The 24455-nt window shown below is 33.6% G+C and overlaps 1 protein-coding gene across 18 annotated transcripts in view; it reads left to right on the top strand.

Annotated features, from left to right (window-relative positions):
- Positions 1-24455, top strand: part of MBD5 (methyl-CpG binding domain protein 5) — a 403659-nt gene that overhangs the window by 75220 nt on the left and 303984 nt on the right. Inside the window, exon 2 of one of the 18 annotated variants that reach the window (XM_067742012.1) lies at positions 8757-8834. The exons of the other annotated variants lie outside the window; for them this stretch is intronic. The gene's annotated coding sequence lies outside the window, so the exon portion shown is untranslated. The remainder of the gene's footprint in view (positions 1-8756; positions 8835-24455) is intronic. 18 annotated transcript variants of the gene reach the window in all.

The following is a 24455-nucleotide window of genomic DNA, read 5'->3' as shown; positions in this document are numbered from 1 at the left end:
TAAAGTCCCAAACTGACTCTGAGCATGGTGCTTCAAGAAATTTGGACAGCAGACATACACAGACATGAATGTTTCAAATATTTAAAATCATTAGTGATCCAAGAAATACTGATAGAAGTAACTATACAGTACCGTTTTTCTTACCAAATTAGAAAAGTTAAGAAGAAAAGAAAGGAAGAAGGAAGGAAACAGAATTTGAAACCCCAAATTAACAAGCATTCAAAAATCCAGAAACTTTCTTATCTCTTATTGGCAAAGATGTTAATTGCTACAACTCCTGTGCAGAGCAGTTTGGCAGTGTATATCCAAGTTAAAAGATTTATATTTATGACACATAAATTTCGCTTCTACAAATTTATAAAAACAATTAAAGGTATGTATAGAGATTTAGCCATAAGAGTGGACATTACATCACTTTACAGAAAATTAAAATATTGGAAACAAACATTTACCTCACAATAAGAGAATGGGTTGAGTTGAGTGTGAAACATCCAAATAATGAAATGCTAAATGCAATTTTAAAAGATTTCTTTGAATGCCATCAAAAGAAGTTTGTGGTAATTTGTTGAGGGGAAACAGAGACGGTTGCAAGTTAAAATATACAATCTAATTTTTAAAAAACAATGGTGTGTATATATATAATCATAATCCATTGCAAAAGTCAAAATTAATAGCTCTTGGGCATGAGGTTTGGGGTGATTATTAACACATTTTCTTTTTACTTATTCGTAGTTTCTACAGTGATCTGAACACTATTAAAAATAGATAACATGCCGTTAAGTAAATTCTTAAATAAGAATCATAATTCAAGATGCCAGTACTCTAATAAAACTATTTATATTTCTGTATATTGACTTTTCAATTCTAATGCTTAGGCGTATATATTTTTATGTAGTTAAAATTATTATGTACATATATTTTATAATCTGACATTTTCTTTGACAATTTCTATTTTTCCATGTTTCTACATAGCTTTGCAGTGATCAATTTGATGACCACATCATATTGATATTCTGTTTATTTAATTACTAAAATTTAACATATTTTCTACAATTGTTTAAATATTTACTTTTTTTAGCATTTATCTATTACAGCTAGCACTTCAATTAAATAATACAAATGATAGTTCTGAAAATAATGGTAACACATTATCAAATACCTTTTTGGTGTTTCATAAAAGTTATGTATAATCTTAGAACAATTCTATGAGTTAGGCATTATTATTCTCTTATGAAAATGAAGCTAAATAACCCATTGATTACAAATCTAGTGAGAAGTTGAGCTAGAGTTCAATCCAGGTTTGTCTGATTGTATGTCTGATTTATCTAAGCTTTTTCCATTAAAGTTTGTAAAATTGTGCTCCGTAATCATTAACAGGAAATATTAGCAGGGATGAAAAATAGTTCTAATTCAGTTTCCTGAATCCCATATCTATTTCAGAGTTTTTGAGACCATTATCTTTTAGTTTCTAGTATTGTTGTTAAAAGAACACCTTTCAGAGTCTCATCTTAGGCACAGGAGTTCTCCCTGCCCAGTCTCTGGAATCTTTTAGAACCTTCTCTTTTTCCTCAGTGCTTTCTACTCTCTTAATGATTCACCTTGTTGTTTGCTCAGTTTTCATCCTTTGACCTGGGTATTCCATTTGCAGATTTTTCATGTTTTATTTCTTTGATGGTTTCCTGTCTTCTAATTTGCTGTTATTGACCATGTTGTGTTGTTGTTGTTGTTGTTGTTGTTGTACCCTTGGAACTCCTTTTATTTGGATACCGGACCTCTTATACTCTTACTGTCGTATCTTTTGTTTCCTATTGTTCATTTCTCTATCATTTTGTTTCTACCTTAGGGAAGAGTTTTTAGCTTTATATTTGAATCCACTTTAAAACTCTGCCTTTTTTTTTTTCATTGATCGATCTTGTTCTCTGAGAGTTTCTTTTTTTATAGCTTCTGATTCTTGCTTCCTGGATACAATATAGTTTCTTATTTCTGTGAGGTTTTTAAATACATTTTTTGAAGTTTCTTCTGTTCCCTGAATGTATGTTTCTCCACGTTCAGTTTTTCTATTTATGTGGTTTGAATTCCTATCTCTGTGTACTATGAGCAGAGCTTGTTGATTGGAGAGCTTCACTGAGCTTTGAATGCACGATGAACTGATCTCTTTGTTGGGAGGTCACCAAATGTCAGTATCTGCAGGTATTTACTCTTAGGCAGTTCAGATTACTCAGAGAGGAATTTTCCAGTATCTTGTCTCTGGAGGAAAACCCTGTATGCCAGAATTCTGGGAGGCAATCAGTGGAAACGGAGGAAAGGGAGTGGTGTAATAAACCTTTACTTAATCCCAGTTGTTAAATAAGACAAATTATTCCACTCTCAACTCTTTTTGGTGACTCATAATCTAAAGCCTCTTGGTTCAAACTTTTACGGAATAAAACTTGAGTCAACTATTTAAGTAGTCACCTGGCTCCAGAGTAGGGAAGATCAGTATGGCATCCTCTTTTAAAAAATTGTGAACGAAGCCCTACCTTATTATACCCTTCTATCCAGAAATACAATTGCTTAGCTTTTCTGAAGTTCTGCGATAAAACTGCCTTCTCTGTCTCTCTCTCTTCCCCTCCCTTCCTCCCCTGCTTCCTGCCTACCTCCTTCTCTTTCTCCCTTACCTTTCTCACCCTTTGGGTTATTTTTAATCAATTCAGTTTCCAGTTTCAAAAAGTATATTGATACCTTCTATCTGTTTTGTCTCCTTTCTTTTTTTTTCTTATAGTATTATAATTTAAAATGTATATATACATTTACTATCTTTTAAATGGTGTTTCAGGAAGGAGTAGAAAGGAACATATGTTTAATCCACTATGTTTAACTAAAAAACTCATTTTATAATATTATGGCCACCCATTCAAGAACATGTCTCCATTTATTTAAGTCATAGTTTAAATATACTAATTAGGTTTAATGGTTGTCTTCATAGAGATTAAATGCAGCTCTTATTAAATTACATTCTAAATAATGCAGTTTTTCCTCGTTATTTGGAATGAAGTCTCTTCTTCCTTTCTATTTTCTACCTAGTTGTAACTTGATGATATTACTTTAGCATGTTTAACTTACATCTGGAAAAATTGCTACTCATTAATGCTATAATTTCTGCACTGATTCTTTTAGATTTCATAGTGTACATTTCATCAAAATAATATCTTACCTCTTCCTATGTTATATTAATTCCTTATGTTTCTTTTTCTGTTGTTTTACATATGTAAAATATATTCAAAACCACTTTGAATAATATTGGTAATAATTAATATCCTTATTTTTATTCCTGAGTTTGGAGGGAGTACTTCTAGTAGAGTTCTATTTGATATAATATTGACTTTTGTTTTGAAATGTCATTATTTTTAAATGTATTTTGGAACAGGCTTAAAAACTGAACAGACATGTCCAAAGAGCATAGGAGCTAGCTTTAAGGGAGCTCCCTCTGAACATATTTGAGACAATTATGTCCCAAATCAAAAAAATAATGGTAGAAATGGATTGTAACACACCGAATTAAAAACAATAATCTGTAAGTCCACACTGATACATAAAAGAAATTAGAGAGAAGAATGGATGAAGGGAAAGTGCCTTTTTACAGAATGCCATCTAACAAATGTAGAAAGGATAAAAGAAATGGAAAATCACTTTTCTTTACAACGATTGTAATAATTAAGGCCTCAGTCACCAGTTGATGCTAAAATTATTGGGTAAAAAGACTGCTTGGAAACAGGATATTCACATGGTCTCCAAGTATCACCTCACAGGTCACTTATTAATTAGAATATTACCTGTAAAATGGAGAAATCTGGCAGCTACCATCTTAACCATACGATTAAACTTCAAAACACCAATAAAGGACAGTGTGGCATCATGTGCTTCCTAATATGTTGCACCTCAGAAGGAAAAGATGCACCTTTGTTATAGTCCTGCCAATAATGTTTAACCTAAATCTATTCGTGAGGAATTAACCAGACAGATTCAAATCGAGAAATAGTCTGAGAAACAAGTGATCTAGACTTCCAAAATGTCAGTGATGTGAAAAACTAGACAAGATTGGAGAATTGCTCTAGATGAAAGGAGAATGAAGATTGATTGGATCATAATTTGAAAAAAAAAAACAAAACAGTAAAACCAACAAAAGGCAAATGGCTTGGGAGACAAATGGTAAAATAGAAATATGGATTATAAATTATATCATATTATCAATGTAAAGTGTCCTGCATGTGATAATTATATTATCACAATTGTGTAGAGAGTATCATTATTCTTGGGTGATACATACTGAAGAGTATACATCAATCAAGTGCTGCAGTATGTACAAGTAACTCTCAAATAGTTCAGCAAAAAAAAAAGTGTATGTATAGATACAGATATGCAGACACACAAGCACATACCCATAAAGGGGGGAGGGCAAATGTGGCAAGTGGTTAAAAATATGTTAAACTAGGTGGAAATTATTAGGTGTTCTCTGGAGGTACTATTATTGGAACTTTCCTTAAGTTTGCAAGTTTTCAGAGATCTTGGAAAAGTGAAATATATTTTTGTAACTTTGATGTATAGTGTCACAGAATTTAAATTTAGCTATTCTGTATCTACAACTATATCTCTTTAGTAGTAAAAGAGAACAATTTGTTTCTCTAATAATTTGTTTTGATTCATTTTTTTTCAGCCTATATAAGAAATTTTGTGTGTGTGTGTGTGTGTGAGTATGTGTACACATACTCATTTGTGAGAACCTTTAATGTCTCTACTGAAATCCTGTTCTCCAAGGAATCTCCTCAGCATGTATATTTTTTATTGGAGGTTCTGCTCTGTCATAAATATCCTGAACTAAAATGCTCTTTCTTTCTTTAAAAAACTATACCATTTATTAGCTTCTCTTGAATTGTTTTTCTAAACTGGCCTAGCAAACCTTTGCACCAAATACTTTCTACTGGGTGCAAAATGAATGTCTTTATGAATTTTTCACACATTTCAAAATAAAAAAAAGCATGAGGAATTATCACATGAGCCTCTTTGTAGTTCATGGTCTTTAATACTTAATAAAAAGAGTCTAAAGTGCTATTTCTTCTCTTAAAATTTTACAGTTTTTAAATGCTTATCATTGAGTCATTATCTACTTTGCCACCCAATTATACTGATTTGTATTTAAATCTAATCCCCATGATAATTCTGTTTATGGCTTGTCTATCTCATTTTGTCTATTATTATAGTGCTGAACTTGGAATTTTAAAAATTCTTTCAGTTAGACTCAGAAATCCTTGGAGGCCCAGTTCTGCCTCTGACTAGCTCTAAAATTCAGGTATCAGTTTGGTAATCTAAAAGTTTTATTAGACCAGATATGTAGAAAACAATCACCAATATTACTTCTACTCTAGCATACAATGAGTTGGACCCTCTATTGTATGGCATCTGCAGCTGTGCATTTTCAAACCATAGCTAAAAATCTTGCTGGTTTTATCACGTTCTCTCCATCTGTAATACCTCAGGTGAGGTTGGGGTTGGTTGAGAAATAGGTGGTATGACTTTAGAGCATCTTCTTAATTCTCATAATAATTCTTTCAATGATTGATGCTTCCCTTTTGCACATAAAGTTTAACTCTTAAAAAATTGGTACATTGTATTTCATCTGCTGGGAATATTACCTTGTGGAAAACTTTCTGATTTATAGTAACTACTCTCAAACTTGTACTGTTGATATTTTTGGCATTTACTGTTAACAGCTTCCAATCTCTAATTAAAATGTTGTTGACATCCCCAGTTTTGTTAGAGGATAGAGGAACTTAAAATGACATGCGTGGAGGACCCATTCACTACTTTCTGTGTTGCAGTGGAATGTGAGTAGCCTAAGTACACCTTATTCTGTTGTGACAGCCAATTTTTAGCATGGAAGAGGCTGCTAGGAAAAGTAGGACAAGATGGTGAACTGGGTTAATAAATGATCATCACTTTGCTTTTGTACCCCATTTTTCCCCTCTCTATGAATAATCTGAAGATGACTATATACCATATGGTAAATATAACACAGCACACAATTTTGATTCTTTTCAATTTTTTCAACTACTAATTTTGTTATTACAAATGTAATATTTTTTCTTTTAGAAAATATAGAAGAGGAAAATTAAAATCACATGTAATTACACCATCCAGAGATAATCACTTTGGTGCTTACCCTCCCAGATCTTTCTCTTTAGGGATTTCTAGTTTTGAAATGAGTTCATGTTGTATATGCCACTTTGTTACTTGAATTTTGTCATTAACAATATACTGTGGACCTCTTTCCAGGTTATTTAATTTTTTCTGCACTATTATTTTATATGGCTGTATAATATTGTGTAGTTGTTCCATGACTTATTTAAACAGCTTCCTGTGATTGATCTAAATTTTTTATTATACTAGTGCTCTGATGATACTGATGAAATAAATCTGTGGTCACAATTTCTTTTGAATGAAAAATCTAGCTATTGCTAGATCAAAGAGGATTGAAATTTTAAAATTTTTGATACATGTTGCTCAACAACTTTTTTTTAAAGTACTCTATCCTGAAATAGCTTAATGGAATTTTTAGAGAAAACCAATAAGGAAGGTGGCTGGCTTAAATACTATGAGTACTCTAGATAATCTCTTAGCAAGCTATAAAATTGTTGGTTAATTGTTTAGAGGTGAGAATAAGTTAGTTATTACCTGCTGTCATTAGGAATAACATATCAGAAATTTCCAGTATAAATTGAAGGTAATACCTATGTAACAGCATAAGACATTTTACCAATATATAAAACCTATGAGCTTATATAGGAAATGATTTGTTAAATGTAGTTTTCCCTTCTTTTTTTTCCAAAAGGGGGATGTTTTTACTAATTATTGTAAATAATAAAAATAACATGAGATCATACTCTAATTCTGTTTTGCAAGTTGATTTTTAAAAATCTACCAACATATTACTAAAATATTCCCATATTGCTACATAGAATTACCTTACTGTTTTTAATTCCTGCATATTACATGGTATGGTGGATATGCTATATGTTAGTAAATAAATTCCTTGTTGATAATTATTTAGATTATTTACTTTTTTCTCAGTTATAAATAGTGAGTGCACTTATTGTCTTGTACAGACATCTGTGTACTTATTATTCCATTAAATACACCTGTAGCAGTGACATTGTTACTGGTAGAAAACAGTGATAAAACTCTGAGTTCTGGTATTAGAGCTTGAAACCCAGCCTCCATCATTGACATGCTGTGTAACTTTGGCAAGCTAATTGACCTTACTATAATACTGATCTGAAATTAGAAGACACTTTGTAGAATTGTTGAGAATTCTATAGCCTCTCCTTAATAACGGAATTCATGTAAGGCAGATGCTATGTACCTATTGCATCTGGTACATAATAAGTGCTAAAATATCCCTATTGTTATATAAATTTTCTTCTTTAGTGAATTTTCTAGTCATTTCTTTTGTTTGTTTTTCTCTTGGATAGTTTCTTTTTTATTAAGTTTGTGGGAGAATTTTTTATATTAAGAATATTTACTTGTCCCTTTTGTAAGTTATAAATATGTTTCCCCAATTTATCATATCTACATTTTGGTTTAGTCAAGTGTGTCAATCTTTTCTTTTATGATTTCTGGTCTTTGTGTCATGCTAAGAAAGGAAATCTCTACTGTAAGATTATGAAATTATCATCCTGTATTCTATCCTAGAGATCTTTTTATTTTCTACATTTAAGTATTTACCTCTTTTGTATGTGTGTGTGGCTAGTACTGCTCCTTCTCAGCTCCCTTGTATATTCCCCCAAGGGATATATTGGAAATGCTAGGGTCCTTTTTAGGTTATCACCATGATTGAGAAAGGACTACTGGTGGTATTCAGTGGTCAGGAGCCAGGGATGTCTGCCACACTCCTTTAGTGCACAGAACTTCCCTTAACAAAGAATTCCTGAGTCCTACTTGACTTTGAAATGCCTTGCCAGACCTCTGAATCTTACCATTGCTTTCTGCCAACAGCAAACATCTGAAAACTAAACATCTAAGAATTAAAAATAAAAATAACAGTGGATTTAATCGATTGCTTCTCAGGTTGAGTTTAAAAATAACACCTGAATATGTAGAGAAAATCTGAATTTCATGGACTAGGGGGAGTATGTAGAATAGTACAACCTTTTTTGGTTTTGTTTTATTATTGATTGCTCCTTTTCCGTGGGAGTTTATTCTTGTTTTTTTTCCACAATACCCCTCAAATGTAACTGAAAACAAAATTAGAAAATTTCAGTCACCTCTCTTGTTTCTTGCATTGTTTTTCTTCATTGGGTGCCATTTGCACAGCTTGTTCACATTGCTCTTCTCTTTTGAGCTGCTGATTTTTCTCTTACGTCCAGTAATTTCTATTTGTGTAGATAGATCTCCATTAATAGTATTGTTGTCTCTCTTGGGCTTCTTCAGCACATCGATAGGTCTGGCTGCAGGGTTTCCCTGGCTGGGAAATAGGAATTTTTATTACTGAATATGATCAACTTGTAGAATAGAGGTTCAGTCCTTTTCCATAAATTACAGTGGTCAAATAAGTCATTCCTTGTTATTTTATACCTTTTTGTATAATATAGATAAGAACATAGTTTGAGTTTTTAGCCTTCTGGTAGTGAAAGTTTAAGAATACTACCTAAAAGAGTTGAAAAAATATATATAGCTTACAAATAATTTTCCATAAACATCATTTCTCTTACTGTTTTTTTAAGTGATTACCCACAAGAGAAGCTGGGGGAAAAAAGGCATTTCTACAACGTGAAAACATCTTTGGAGATTATGATGAAAAGGTACATGGCTATAGCGTCTACAGAATTTCAATAACAGTTCTTAAATAGATTTCTTATGGCTATTTATTCTCTACTTTTTCAATTAAAAAATGGAGTTTCTGTGAAGGGCAACCATTATCCCCATTTTGTTGATGTAGAAATTAAGGCACAGAGAATCTAAATAACTTGTTCAAGGTCTCATAGCTAGGAAAAAAAATAGTCATACAGATTGAATTAAAAATTCATGCTTATAGCATGCTGCATCTTTAGTTAAAAGAGAATTTGGGTTCTGCTCCAGGACACAGGAAAAAACTGTTTGAGACCTGGAAAGTCTTTACCATAAAGCATAAAACACTACAAAACATCTTGTCCTGCTTATTACTAAAGTAGGCATTACCATTATTCCACCATACCCCTCAAAGAATGGTCACCACTGAATACCCAGCACTTATCACAGTGCCGCCATAATCAGTACTCAGTAAATATTCACAAAAGATGAGTGAACCTATGTAATGTCCCCAGGGACTGACTAAAACAATGGGTGACATAGTCTCATTCTACCAAATAAGTTAGTTTCAAAAATGTGCCCCCAATTACAGGAATGAATTAATTTGCTGTATTAAATTATTGTTATAAATCAATTGTATTTTGAAGAAAAACTATTAAAAGTTAATCATTTTAGCTTTACAGTCATTAATATTAAACCATTATATCTGATAATAGTTTAATAGTAGAACTGTTCTAGCTTGGTGTTGGTCAAAATAGGCAGCACATGACAAAGAGGATTTTAACCTTTTCTCTTTCACAAAGGGGGCATCTCCCCAGGTTACCTAAGGTAGGTTTCACTCACAAGTAATTTATATAAGGTAAAAATATGATATTTAAGTTATTTTAACAGTTTTATTGAGCTGTAACTTATACCAAATATCGATAATTCACCCACTAAAAGTGTATGATTCAGTGATTTTTTAATACATTCATATAATAGTGCAATAATCAACACAATCAATTTTTAGAGTATTTTAATTACCCCCCAAAAACCCCATGTACCCATTAGTGGTCACTCCCTATTCTCCCCACCCTCCAGCTCTAAGAAATCACTAATTTACTCGTTTTTTTCCTATGGATTTGCTTATGCTGGACACTTCATACAAACAGAATCATATAATATGTGGTCTTTTGTGACTTGCTTCTCTCGTGTAACATAATGCTTGCCTGTGTTACAGTATGTATCCTAATTCCTTTTCATTTATTTCAGTATATGGTTATAACATTTTGTTTATCCATCTGTCAATTGATGGACATTTGGGTTGTCCCCTATTAGGTACATGATTTACAGATATTTTCTCCCATTCTGTGGGTTGTCTTTTCACTTTCTTGATGGTATTCTTTATAACACAAAAGTTCCTAATATTGGTGAAGTCTAACTTTATTTTTCTTTTATTGCTTGTGTTTTTGGTGTCGTATCTAAAGAAGGCTTTGCCTGTCCCAAGGTCGCAAACACTTATTCCTATCTTTTCTTTTAAAGTTTTATAATATATCTCTTACAGCAAACTATGTGACCCATTTAGAGTTAATGTTTGTGTATGATATAAGGAAGTGGTCCACTTTTTTCTTTTTCATATGGATATTTGATTACACCCAGCATTGTTTGTTGAAAAGACTATTATTTCACCACTGAATGGTCTTAGAATCTTTGTCAAAAACCAGTTGACCGTAAATGTAAGGATTTATTTCTTGACTCTTGGATCTGTTCCATTAATCTACACCTGTATTCTTGTGCCATTATCACATTGTTTTCATTTTGTGAAGTGTCGGTTCTCTACTTTGTTATTCTTTTTCAAGATTATTTTGGTTATTCTTGCATTTCCATTTGAAATCCTAATCAGCTTGTCAGTTCTGCAGAATTTGATAGATTATTTGATAGTGTTTGCATTTATTCTGTAGACAATTTCAGGAATATTACTGTTACTGTCTTAATAATGGTAAGTCTTCTGATTCAGAAGTATGCCGTATTCTTCAACTTATTTAGGTTTTCTTTAATATCTTAATATTTTGTAGTTTTAAAAATTTAAAGCTTAAGTCTTATACTTTTTAGAAGTTTATTTCTAAGTATTTTCTTTTCAGGCTCTTGTAAATAGAATTGTTTTCTTAATTTCACTTTCAGATTGTTCATTGCTAGTGTATTGATGTACAGCTGACTTTTGTATATTGGTCTTTTATCCTGGTGTCTTACTGAACTCACTTATTCTAGTAGTTTCTATGGTGGATTCCTTAGGATTTTCTACATATTAAAAAAATCATGTCCTCTGTAAATAAAGATCAGTTTACTTTTTCCTTTGAAATCTGGCTCTCCTTTCTTTTTTCTTTTTTTCTCCTTTTTCTTGCCTAATTGCCCTACCTAGAAACTCTAGTATCATATCGTATACAAGGGGCAAAAGACTTGTTCCTGATTTGGAGAGAAAGCATGCAGTCTCTCATCATTAAGTATGATGATAGCTGTGGGTTTTTCATGATGCCCTGTATCAAGTTGAGGCAGTTCCCTTCTGTTTCTGGTTTGTTTGGGGCAGTGTTTAAATTGTTGAATTAAAAATACTCAGTACTCCATTTTTACATTGGATTTAACATTTTGTATTTTAGAATTTACATCATATAAAGACTGCAGTAACTAAAATATCCTTCAGTTATATTATCAGCTCTTCTACTTTTTATTAAACAGTGTTTCTTCTTTCCAGTTGTGTGAACTTGAGCAACTTTAACTTCTGTGCACCTGAGTTTCCTCATCTGTAAAACTGGGTTTCACTGATTTCATTACCTACCTTATAGAGCTTTTTAAAGACTAGACTATTTACAAGTAAAGCATTTCGAATAGCTGATGTCCCCATTGTAAGCAATAATATATCTCAGTTCTTATTAAAGGTATGCATAGTTAATGCCTGAATTAATCCCAATATATTTTTTCACATGTACAGCTTGTTTAGAAGAGATTTCTTTAAGAAAATAACATTTCTTTCAGAGCTTTTATTTCAATCTCTTTGTTGTTTACAATAATATGTATCTCTAACAGTAGAAGAATATTCAAGCAAGCTTGTCTAAGACTTCATATCTAGCACCTATAAAATTAGGCAATGTAAGACCCAGAAACCCTTGTTCAATATTTGGAAAGTTTTTAAGTTAGTTTGGTTTATTTTTATGTCTTACCTTTTCTGTCAGATGACCTTGGTTCTTCAGTCATGTTTCTTTTACAAAGCCATGTACTATGTCTAAAAAAACTTGAGAGGCATCTTCCTGGTTTTGATATTTAGTTATTTACCTAAGCTACTTCCTTAGAGAACATGAATGAACAGCTGTGAAAAGCAAGACATCTTGCCATGACGGACTAGATTCATTAAGGACATCCTAAATTTTTTTTTAACATCTTTATTGGAGTATATTTGCTTTACAATGGTTTGTTAGTTTCTGCTGTATAACAGAGTGAATCAGCTATACATATACGTACATCCCCATATCTCCTCCCTCTTGCATCTCCCTCCCACCTTCCCTATCCCACCTCTCTAGGTGAACACAAAGCATCAGGCTGATCTCCCTGTGCTGTGTGGCTGCTTCCCACTACCTATCTATTTTACATTTGGTAGTGTATATCTGTCCATGCCACTCTCTCACTTCATCCCAGCTTACCCTTCCCCCTCACCGTGTCCTCAAGTCCATTCTCTATGTCTGCATCTTTATTCCTGTCCTGCCCCTAAGTTCTTCAGAACCATTTTTTTTTATTGCATATATATATGTGTTAGCATACGGTATTGTTAATCTCTTTCTGACTTACTTCACTCTGTAAGACAGTCTCTAGGTCCATCCACCTCACTACAAATAACTCAATTTCGTTTCTTTTTATGGCTGAGTAATATTCCATTGTATATATGTGCCATTCATCTGTCGATGGACACTTAGGTTGCTTCCATGTCCTAGCTATTGTAAACAGAGCTGCAGTGAACATTGTGGTACATGACTCTTTTAGATTATGGTTTTCTCAGGGTATATGCCCAGTAGTGGGATTGCTGGGTCATATGGTAGTTCTATTTTTAGTTTTTTGAGGAACCTCCATACTGTTCTCCATAGTGGCTGTATCAATTTACATTCCCACCACCAGTGCAAGAGGTTTCCCTTTTCTCCACACCCTCTCCAGCATTTATTGTTTGTAGCTTTTTAATGATGGCCATTCTGACCGCTGTGAGGTGATACCTCATTGTAGTTTTGATTTGCATTTCTCTAATGATTAGTGATGTTGAGCATCCTTTCATGTGTTTGTTGGTAATCTGTATATCTTCTTTGGAGAAATGTCGACTTAGGTCTTCTGCCCATTTTTGGATTGGGTTCTTTGTTTTTTTGATATTGAGCTGCATGAGCTGCTTGTATATTTTGGAGATTAATCATTTGTCAGTTGCTTCATTTGCAAATATTTTCTCCCATTCTGAGGATTGTCTTTTGGTTGTGTTTATGGTTTCCTTTGCTGTGCAAAAGCTTTTAAGTTTCATTAGGTCCCATTTGTTTATTTTTGTTTTTATTTCCATTTCTCTAGGAGGTGGGTCAAAAAGGATCTTGCTGTTATGGAGTGTTCTGCCTATGTTTTCCTCAAGAGTGTTATAGTGTCTGCCCTTACATTTAGGTCTTTAATCCATTTTGAGTTTATCTTTGTGTATGGTGTTAGGTAGTATTCTAATTTCATTCTTTTACATGTAGCTGTCCAGTTTTCCCAGCACCACTTATTGAAGAGGCTGTCTTTTCTCCATTGTATATTCTTGCCTCCTTTATCAAAGATAAGGTGACCATAGGTGTGTGGGTTTATCTCTGGTCTTTCTATCCTGTTCCACTGATCTATATTTCTGCTTTTGTGCCAGTACCATACTGTCTGATTACTGTAACTTTGTAGTATAGTCTGAAGTCAGGGAGCCTGATTCGTACAGCTCCATTTTTCTTTCTCAGGGTTGCTTTGGCTATTTGGGGTCTTTTGTGTTTCCATACAAATTGTGAAATTTTTTGTTCTAGTTCTGTGAATAATGCCAGTGGTAGTTTGATAGGGATTGCATTGAATCTGTAGATTGCTTTGGGTAGTATAGTCATTTTCACAATGTTGATTCTTCCAATGCAAGAACAAGGTATATCTCTCCATCTGTATCATCTTTAATTTCTTTCATCAGTGTCTTACAATTTTCTGCATACAGGTCTTTTGTCTCCTTAGGTAGGTTTATTCCTAGATATTTTATTCTTTTTGTTGCAGTGGTAAATGGGAGTGTTTCCTTAATTTCTCTTTCAGATTTTTCATCATTAGTGTATAGGAATGCAAGAGATTTCTGTGCATTAATTTTGTATCCTGCTACTTTACCAAATTCATTGATTAGCTCTAATAGTTTTCTGGTAGCATTTTTAGGATTCTCTATGTATAGGATCATGTCATCTGCAGACAGTGACAGTTTTACTTCTTCTTTGCTGACTTGGATTCCTTTTATTTCTTTTCCATCTCTGTCTGCTGTGACTAAGGCTTCCAAAACTATGTTGAATAATAGTGGTGAGAGTGGGCAACCTTGTCTTTTCCCTGATCTTAGAGCAAATGGTTTCTGTTTTTCACCATTGAGAAGGATGTTGGCTGTGGGTTTGTCATATAAGGGACATCCTAAAATTTAAAGAACGAAGTTCCTAAGCTTTTTATATCAGAGTAAAAAAAAAATCATTTTCTTTTCTGAGAAGTCCTTTGATGGAAATTGAAAGAAAGGAGACAGGTATAATGTTTTCTTATTTCCTGTTATTATGAGTTAGACATACAGATCTAAGAAGTTTCCAAATGAAATTCTTTGCATTTCTTTACAGTCAACTATGAAAGCATGTTTCAACATGTGAATTTCCTTACCTTATGAACAATCAACATATGATTTACTCTCATCTTTTAAAATTTGAATACCAACTTAAATTATTCTTTTAGCTATCTAGAGAAATTCCAAAATTAACGGACCTCCCCACTTTTGATATGAAATAAATTTTAGCACAAGCAACCATTTGAGTACAACTGCTAATACAGAGATAAAGTAATATAAAAACTCAGAGCACTGAAAAGAGTTCTCATGAAGTACTTGTATTAAAGCACTTTACTTTCTCTTTAGACCCTCAATAACATTATTATTATTATTTATTTTTGTGTGTGTGTGCTGTACGCGGGCCTCTCACCGTTGTGGCCTCTCCCATTGCGGAGCACAGGCTCCGGACACGCAGGCTCAGCAGCCATGGCTCACAGGCCCAGCCACTCCGCGGCATGTGGGATCTTCCCGGACCAGGGCACGAACCCGTGTCCCTTGCATTGGCAGGTGTACTCTCAACCACTGCGCCACCAGGGAAGCCCAACATTATTAAATCTTAACATCATTTTCTAGCTGTCCAGTACAAAAAAGATTAGAAGTAATACCTGAATGTAGACATGTGTAAAAGTATTTGGATGAAAGAGATACAACCTTTATTTAAAGAGGAATCTGGGCTTCCCTGGTGGCACAGTGGTTGAGAGTCCGCCTGCCGATGCAGGGGACACGGGTTCGTGACCCGGTCCGGGAGGATCCCACATGCCATGGAGCGACTAGGCCCGTGAGCCATGGCCACTGAGCCTGCGCATCCGGAGCCTGTGCTCCGCAACGGGAGAGGCCACAACAGTGAGAGGCCCGTGTACCACAATAAATAAATAAATAAAGAGGAATCTAAAAAAATGAGAGACAGTAATATTATGACAGTGTATCATAATAGATGGACTGAAATCATCAAATAGAGTTAAAATCATTCTATATCTTTCTACTTAGCAAGGTAGGAATGTGTATATTTTCGAATGCTTCAAAAGTGGTTAAATTTTTTTAAAGTTTGACATCTAAGGAGGTAAATATCCGTTCCTTAGAAAATTATGTCAAACATTTCATTTCCTAAAAATTGCATAAATGATATATTTTATTTTCTTAACTTTTCCTTAGGATGGCTTGATGAAAATAGCATATACCTTTTCCTATTTATTAGGTTGACTCTTTTGTCTGTAATAGTAAACTATGCTATGTTAGCCTCAAAATGTCAAATAAATGGTGGGTAATTATGTTAATGCAGTGGATATGAAAGCAGCTTTTGTAAACTCTAAAGTGTTATATAGAGTTCATTCTTGGCCATTTTTATCGCCTTCAAGGCTGTCCCTTAAAGAAGAAGGATAAGTGAATATTAGAGGCCATATGTGAGCCAAATGACTTGGCCAAAGGTAGGGTAAACTAAGGGTAGACAGATGGAGGTGGGCAATGGTGAGTTGGGTAGAGAGTAGTGATTGCTAAGAATATGCAACTTTGTGGTCTCATCAAGTGCTGTTCTTCTCCTTAGCTTTTACCTCCACTCCTAATTTTTTTTAAAGTCTTTCTCCTGTTTATCACATATATAGGCACATAAAAAGTACTTATTAAAAATTTGTGGAAATATTAGAAACTGAGGAGTTTGAGCTTTATAGTGTGGGAAGCTTTTCAGATTAGCACTGTTAACTGAATAGACTTTCTACATTTTAGGAAAATGACTTTAATGTGAATTATCATGGGGAGATTAGAAACAGGGAACTCAGAAAGCTATTATGGGTTGGCCAAAGAGTTCATTCGGGTTATTCTGTGACAGCTTACAGAAAAACCAGAATGAACTTTTTAGCTAACCCAGTATAATCCAAATGAGAGATGTATGCAAGTTATGGGACTTTGAAAGGGAGAGAATGTTAGAAACAATGTTGGTATAAATTCAACATTGTTTATTAATTACTGACCGGTGACTGCCTATGTTGGGGACCTTGTAACCTTGTAAAAAGGATAGGAATCACAGGTGTTTCTGAGGTTTCTAGAATGAAAGTTTGATTCATTAACCAAGATATGGAGCAATTATCAAAGTAGGATTGAGAATGAATAAGGTGGGTTGTGTTTTGAATATGTTCATTGAGTGTTGACTGTGTGATATCCACTTAGAAAAGTCCCTCAGACAACTGGTAATAAACTATTTCCAACTTTATTTATCTATTATTCACATGTGAGAAGTGAGACCTAAGGAACCTAATAGATATGAGCTGACACCATTAAATAGGTAAATTCTCCAAAGGAGGTATCTGTACAGGAAGAAGACTGATGAGAACTAAAACGTGGGGAACAATAACAAAATTGGGCCATAGAAGGGGAACCAGTGAAGGATATTGGATAGAACACTAAAGCTGGAACTCAAAAGAGTGAAGTATCCAACAAGACAAAGGATAGATCACTTAAACTATGGAAGTTAAAACAAATGTTCATAGTGATTTTTCTAAGAAATGTTAATTTTAAGAGTAATATGTTATTTTTTTTAATTACTGAAAGAGTTTTAAAAGGTAGAAAGTGAAAAATTAGTGCCCCTCTCCCTACCATGTTCTTCCCTAGAGTATTAAGTTTTTAATTTCTCCTGCATCTTTCTAATCATTTTTCTTGCATATGCAAGCGTTACTGTATTCCTACCATCTGAAATGCAAATTTTTTCACATTTTAACATTTCTGAAATTAGGCTATATCTTACAGTAGGTATATATGTTAAATTTAATGACTTTTTTCCCAGAAAGACTGATATTAAATGAATACCATCTGAAAGTCTAGGAATAGAATTAATATAAAATGTAAGTGAATAAAAAATAAAAGTACATGTATATTTATAATATATCAAATCAAGAAAATGTAGTTATCTAAGTAAAAGAAATATGTATGTATGTAAAAAATACATTAAATTATATACAATAAAATACATATAAGTATAAACATGTTTAATATACAAGTGGAACTAGGAGGATATTTATTTAGAAATGCTTTTTAACTTTGAGATGTTTTTGACATACAAAAATTCATATATATACATAATTTCATATTTCATCAATTCTAAGAGGTACTTTTTTCTTACTTTAAGGTCTCTGAATCCAGGTTATATTTTACCATTTCTAGCATCTTAGACTCAAAAATACAGTGATTAAGTCTTTCTCTTGGCTGCATATTATTCCATGGTATGAGTCTTTCATAATTTTCTAACCAGTCCCTTATTTACAAATTAGGGGTTTTTGTTATTGTTCATTATGATTTTGGGTTTTCATTTTGCTTTTAGCTTTTTATTATTACCAAAGATGACTTAATTAACATTCTTTTTCTACTTTAAATGTTGTGTTTATTTCATTTTATATAAATGCCTGTAAGCTATATTGCTAATTTATATACATTATTAAAATGGAATAGTGGTTAACTTCTTAGTTTTTGCCTTTTATCTTTTTTCTTTTTATTTATTTTTATTAATTGGTATTGGAGTATAGCTGCTTTACAATGTTGTGTTAGTTTCTACTGTACAGACAAATGAATCAGTTATATGAATACATGTATCCACTCTTTTTAAGATTTCCTTCCCATCTAGGTCACCACAGAGCACTGTGCTATACAGTAGGTTCTCATCAGTTATGTATTTTATATATAGTAGTGTATATATGTCAATCCCAATCTCCCAATTCATCCCACCCCCCACTTCCCCCCTTGGTAACCATAAGTTTGTTTTGTACATCTGTGACTCTATTTCTGCTTTGCAAATAAGTTCATCTGTACCATTTTTCTAGATTCCACACATAAGCAATATTATACGATGTTTGTCTTTCTCTTTCTGACTTAATTCAGTCTGTATGACAATCTCTGTGTCCATCCACCTCACTACAAATAACTCAATTTTGTTTCTTTTTATGGCTGAGTAATATCCCATTGCATATATGTGCCACATCTTCTTTATCCATTCATCTGTCAGTGGACACTTAGGTTGCTTCCATGTCCTGGCTATTGTAAATAGAGCTGCAGTGAACATTGTAGTACATGACTCTTTTTGAATTATAGTTTTCTCAGGGTATATGCCCAGTAGTGGGATTGCTAGGTCATATGGTACTTCTATTTTTAGTTTTTTAAGGAATCTCCGTACTGTTCTCCATAGTGACTGTACCAATTTACATTCCCACCAACAGTGTAAGAGGGATCCCTTTTCTCCACACCCTCTCCAGCATTTATTGTTTGTAGATTTTTTGATGATGGCCATTCTGACTGATGTGAGGGATACCTCATTGTAGTTTTGATTTTTATTTCTCTAAGAATTAGCCATGTTGAGTATCTTTTCATGTGTTTTTGGCCATCTGTATGTCTTTGGAGAAATATCTATTTATGTATTTCTCCCATTTTTTGATTGGGTTTTTGGTTTTATTTGATATTGAGCTGCATGAGCTGTTTGTATATTTTGGAGATTAATCCCTTGTCAGTTGCTTCATTTGCAAATATTTTCTCCCACTCTGAGGGTTGTTTTTTCATTTTGTTTGTGGTTTTCTTTGTTGCGCAAAAGCTTTTACATTTAATTAGGTCCCATTTGTTTACTTTTGTTTTTATTTTCATTACTCTAGGCTGTGGAGGTTTTTGCCTTTTTCTGATTCATTTTCCATATTCTAATCTAGGCCTTTCTAAAAAAGTAAATGTGATTATGACAATTATGTAATATAGTATATAAATTCTTATGATATTCCCTCCGCTTGAAATACCCTACCCAAATTTTTGTTTGCCCATGAGGAATTCAGGACTTAGCCTTGCTGTCATCTCAGAAAACTATCTTCAACCTCAAGGGTGTCTCCAGCATTGCTCGATAGCCCCCTATGCTTAACTCCTTTCAACATTTATCATAATTGTACTGCAGATGCCTATTTATTTTTCTGTCTCTTGTATTCGGCTTCCTTAAGATCTGGGACTGTGTAGCTAGCATAAGGAGTAGTTGCCACTTGATAGATCAGTAAATATTGAAGGAATGAATAATGCTGTGATTGTTTTTAAAGTGTTTCCAAATGTTTTAAAAATATTGGCTATGAAAAGTTTTTGTTATGCTGAAAAGGAAAGTAAAAAGAGAAATTTACAAAGCTGTATGACTAGCTTAGAAGGAAATGAAAAATATGTTAGTATTACAAGTACATGCTTTTTTTCTGGTTTTAGCCATCTTAAGAGGAGCAGTAACTAAAATAAAAATGTGTTCAAGAGATCTGTTATCTACCAGCCAAGGCATTGAGAATTACGGGTCAAGAAGTAGGTACCTTTACAAAGGAAAAATTACTAAAGGCTTTGGATAAAGAACTATAACTTTAGTCTTTAGATGGCTAAATATTACTTTCCATATGTGTTCTTGTTATATTTCACTATATATACTGAGTGCTTACTCCTAAATGCTTCCTTCCCATACTTTACACATACACCAAAGGGAAAAAACAAAGCAATCCTTTGTGCTTACGTTTCTCAGACTGATGTATGAATTACAGCTTTAAGAGGAGGGCTCTAACCTGGGCTACGTTAATAATAGGAACAATGATAATACCATTTTTTTCCCCTAACTGTTTATACTGAAATAGAAGTTGACAGTCTCTTATCCAACATAACTACATGATGGATAGTAGTCACATGTACAGCACATTCCTTACTCAGAAAAGCATATCAGAATGCACTTAACTGAAAGAGAGAATATAATTTACAGTTGAACAATAGTATTAAATATTCCTTAAAGTAAAAATAAATTTAAAATTTTTTGCAAGTTTCAGTACTTAATTATTAATAATTACTGTGACACTTTAGTTGAGAAACTGTACTTTAAAAACCACGTCTACATGTATTTCTTTACATGCATATAATACAGTACGTATATTATTGACCCTTACGATAGACCTCTATTTTGGGTAGTAAAGGTCCTGGTATCCTGAAGGCCAATTACAAACACTTGTCTGTCCAAAGTTACATGTTAATTAGAATTGGAGGAGAAACTAAGTCCCAAGTTTCTTCCTTCATGGCCCTGTCCTTTTTCCGTCATACCACATAGCCATGTATGGACTGAAAACGACAATCAGCACAAAAAAGTAGTGTATAAATTTTCATATACGGACACACTCAGATATACACATTCATGTATATGCGTGTATTGCTAGTGAGTCAGTCTTTAAATATCTGAAAACTGTTTTACCAACAGCAAATATCTGAAGCTTCACTTCCACCTCTCTCTTAGAAAAACCTTAAAGTTAATAGGTTTCATGTGTATGGAGTGTTTACACTTATCCTTATTTAGTATACCAGCACAATTCCTGTTCTTTAAGGAAAAAAAAAAAGTCTGGCATCTAATTGAATGCTCCTGTCAGCACTGTTGTAAAATTTGATGCAAAGTTTTGATCTTGTAAGAGTTGAAGCTTTAACTCTATTTTTTTAGGCTATCAATTTCAGACTACTTTTTGTCATTTTATAATGATCTCCAAAATGCCTTTATCTATCCAATCCCAATTTTGAAGATATTACAGTTCAGGAGAATTAAAAGCAGCAAAGAACTGTCAGCAGTCCTGAACAAGAAAACACAAGCTATGGCTGAGGGAAACTTAAGGAACTTCCTAACCAAAATAGTGACTCAGATCATAGTGTTATGTCTTAAAAGATAGGCTCAGCGGAAATACGGCTGACACATTGTACAAAGAAAGTTGTCACTGAATTGAAAGTATCACTGATCATTAACAAAAAGGAATATTTTGTTGGTAATAAGTTTTAAGAACTTGGCAATTGATGAAAATATGGAAATTTGGGGGAAGAACTCATTAGTTCTATATCTCCGTAGCTTTTTTGTGGCTATACGCCATAAAAATTGATAATTCAGACATTAAGTATACTTTACTAAATAATTGACAAGACAAATGTAGAATTTGGTATTAATATTTAATTTATTATTAAATAATACAGGACTTAAATTCTTTTAACTTTATGTACTAACTTCCATCTATAGAATACTTTAACATAATTTAATAGCCTTCTGAAATTTGGACTACCTACCTCCCTGACACTTCCAAAAAGTTTTAATTTCCTGTTGTTTAAATGTATGTGATTCAAATAGTTTTCAAATTAAAGAAATTTTGTGACATCACAGAGATTTTGGTGGCTTCTGTAGGCTTTGAAATAATTGTTATGGATGGAGCACAGTCTTCGCGTTGCTTCATGGATCTACAAGCAAAGTCTCTGAACATTTAAGGAAATAATAGTTTCAAAGCCCATGCATTATTTTCTAAAAGAGAGAACTATAAGCGTTCTAACTATTTAGGAAAAAAAAATGTTAGTATACTATTTTAAGAAAATGTTAATATAAGTTTTAGGTAAATTGGTTAAATAAAGTTCATCTTCTGGTTTTTCTGACAGCTCTCAACTCTTCCTATATAGTAGTATGTTAGAAACACTGTAGTTCTAGAAGTTGACACAGCATAGCAAATGCCTCTAGAATATCATCTTTAGTGATAAACTAGGTCAATGAAACCATGCAAATTTATTTTCAATATATTGCTTCCTATAACCGGTATTTCTGTTTGTTACCATACAAACATCTAGAAATAAGCGTGTAGAAAATTTTCATCAAAATTCATCAAATTTGAAACGTTTGTTTGAGATTGTCTAACTTAAAATATAAGCTGTGTGATATAAACAAAATTTACTCTGGGAACTGAGGAACCTACCTCATAGACCAGTTAAATTATCATACCAAAGAAGTTCTTATGACTCCTGGTCAGGAGAGACAGGGATGTGTATTAACACACTGTACAAGGAGAAAACAGTGGTGTTAAATACAAGTGTCCAAACAAACGTCCAAAGGATGGACCTGCCAAATTGCAGACCTTGATTTGCTATCCAGCTTTTTCTCATATAGCATACTCCAGAGTGAGTAGCAGCAAGGATTTACTCACTTTAATGATCGTTAGTGATTCTCCTGGGCAAGGTTGAGGAGACCAGAAAATATGTAATAAATTTTAGAAAGGTCGCCAAAAGTGATTAGAGTCAAAATAGTTTGGGCAGTTATTAAGTGAAGCTTCACCTACCTGAAAACTGCATTCATCCATAACATCTTATTTCCTCATAGTAAGAGATGAATGAGAAATTCTTAGTCATAAAATGTGGTATAGAGGCCATTCAAAGGACTTATTTTGTTCCTATTTTTAAAGAGGATTTATGGGTCAAGTTATACTATCAACTAATTACAGTAATCACTTGTCCATGTTCAAAAATAGAAATTAATTAGAGCTTATTAAGTGAAAAGACTATTGATTTTGCTGTCTTTAAGAACATTAGACTCTAAGCTTTTATAGTTTAGGGACTATCTGTTGGTCATCTTTATACTATGAACATCTAGATACCCTGTTTGACATATAACGAGTAAATCTTTAAGGAAGGAATGAAAGAATAGCCTTCATATGTATGTAAGAGAGAAAATCTACTTTTATTATTATTATTATTATTATTTTTGGCTGCATTGGGTCTTTGTTGCTGCATGCAGGCTTTCTCTAGTTGTGGCGAGCAAGGACTACTCTTTGTTGAGGTGCATGGGCTTCTCATTGTGGTGGCTTCTCTTGTTGCAGAGCACAGCCTCTAGGCGTGTGGGCTTCAGTAGTTGCAGCACGCAGGCCCTAGAATGCGCGGGCTTCAATAGTTGTGGCACGTGGCTCAGTAGTTGTGTACACGGGCTCTAGGGCATGCGGGCTTCAGTAGTTGTGGCACGCAGGCTCAGTAGTTGTGGCTCGCAGGCTCTAGAGCACAGACTCAGTAGTTCTGGCACATGGGCTTAGCTGCTCCACAGCATATGGGATCTTCCCGGACCAGGGATCGAACCCATGTCCCCTGCATTGGCAGGCAGACTCTTAACCACTGCGCCACCAGGGAAGTCCCAGAAAATCAATTTTGTCTTAGTTATAAGGGTATTTTGTTTCTAACATAGCTTCCAGGTGTAGCTGTTTATATTAGACGTGAGTTTCTTAGAAATGGAGGTTCTCATGCTTCGGCCCCACATTTTCTAATTCAGTAGATCTGGGATAAGGCTGAGGAATCCACATTTTATTAATAAGCACTGTGGATGATTATTTTACAGGTACTAAATGAACCATGCTGAGAGATACTGCACCCAAACCCATACCCAGTTCATACCTGAACTGCCACAGCCACTCTCTTTTCTTTTTCCAATTTGTATCAAACTTTACCTTTCTTTTTTTAAGTATAATATTGATTTTTTTTTTACCTCAGTTCCCTGTAATATTGTATTTAACAAAATGTGGATCCTGGACCACCAGCATCAACATCGGCTGGGTGATTTAATAAAGTATTCCCAGGAGAAATTGTTTATCAGTCATGTTCATAGTTGTTAGAACATAAAATCTAATTCTGACCAGCATCTAGCACAGTGCCTGGCTCCTAAAATAGCCACACAATATCTGTTGAGTGAATAGATAGAAGAGAGGAAGGATGTTGGAAGGATTAAAAGATCTGCTTGTTTTTCTATTTCCCAACCTGCAGTTGTTTAGGGGTTTTTTTTTTTTTTTTAATGGAATGAGGGGCATATCAGGCAGAGGTAGGCATGCTTGCAGTAGCCAACTAATAAGAAATAGGAAAATGTTAGAAAAGATTTAAGAAGTCAAAAAGTATGGTCACCTGGGTCCTATTACAATAAGGGCAAATAGCACTACTCTCATTGACAGCTAAGGTCACCGCTATAATTAATTACAGCATAGTCACTGAATTTTTTTAACCAGAAGAG

The sequence above is a fragment of the Pseudorca crassidens genome, chromosome 6 (genome assembly GCF_039906515.1).
Source record: "Pseudorca crassidens isolate mPseCra1 chromosome 6, mPseCra1.hap1, whole genome shotgun sequence".
In the NCBI taxonomy this organism is placed as follows: Eukaryota; Metazoa; Chordata; class Mammalia; order Artiodactyla; family Delphinidae; genus Pseudorca; species Pseudorca crassidens.
Note: the sequence above shows the minus strand (reverse complement) of the source record. Positions and strands in the feature narration are given on the sequence as shown.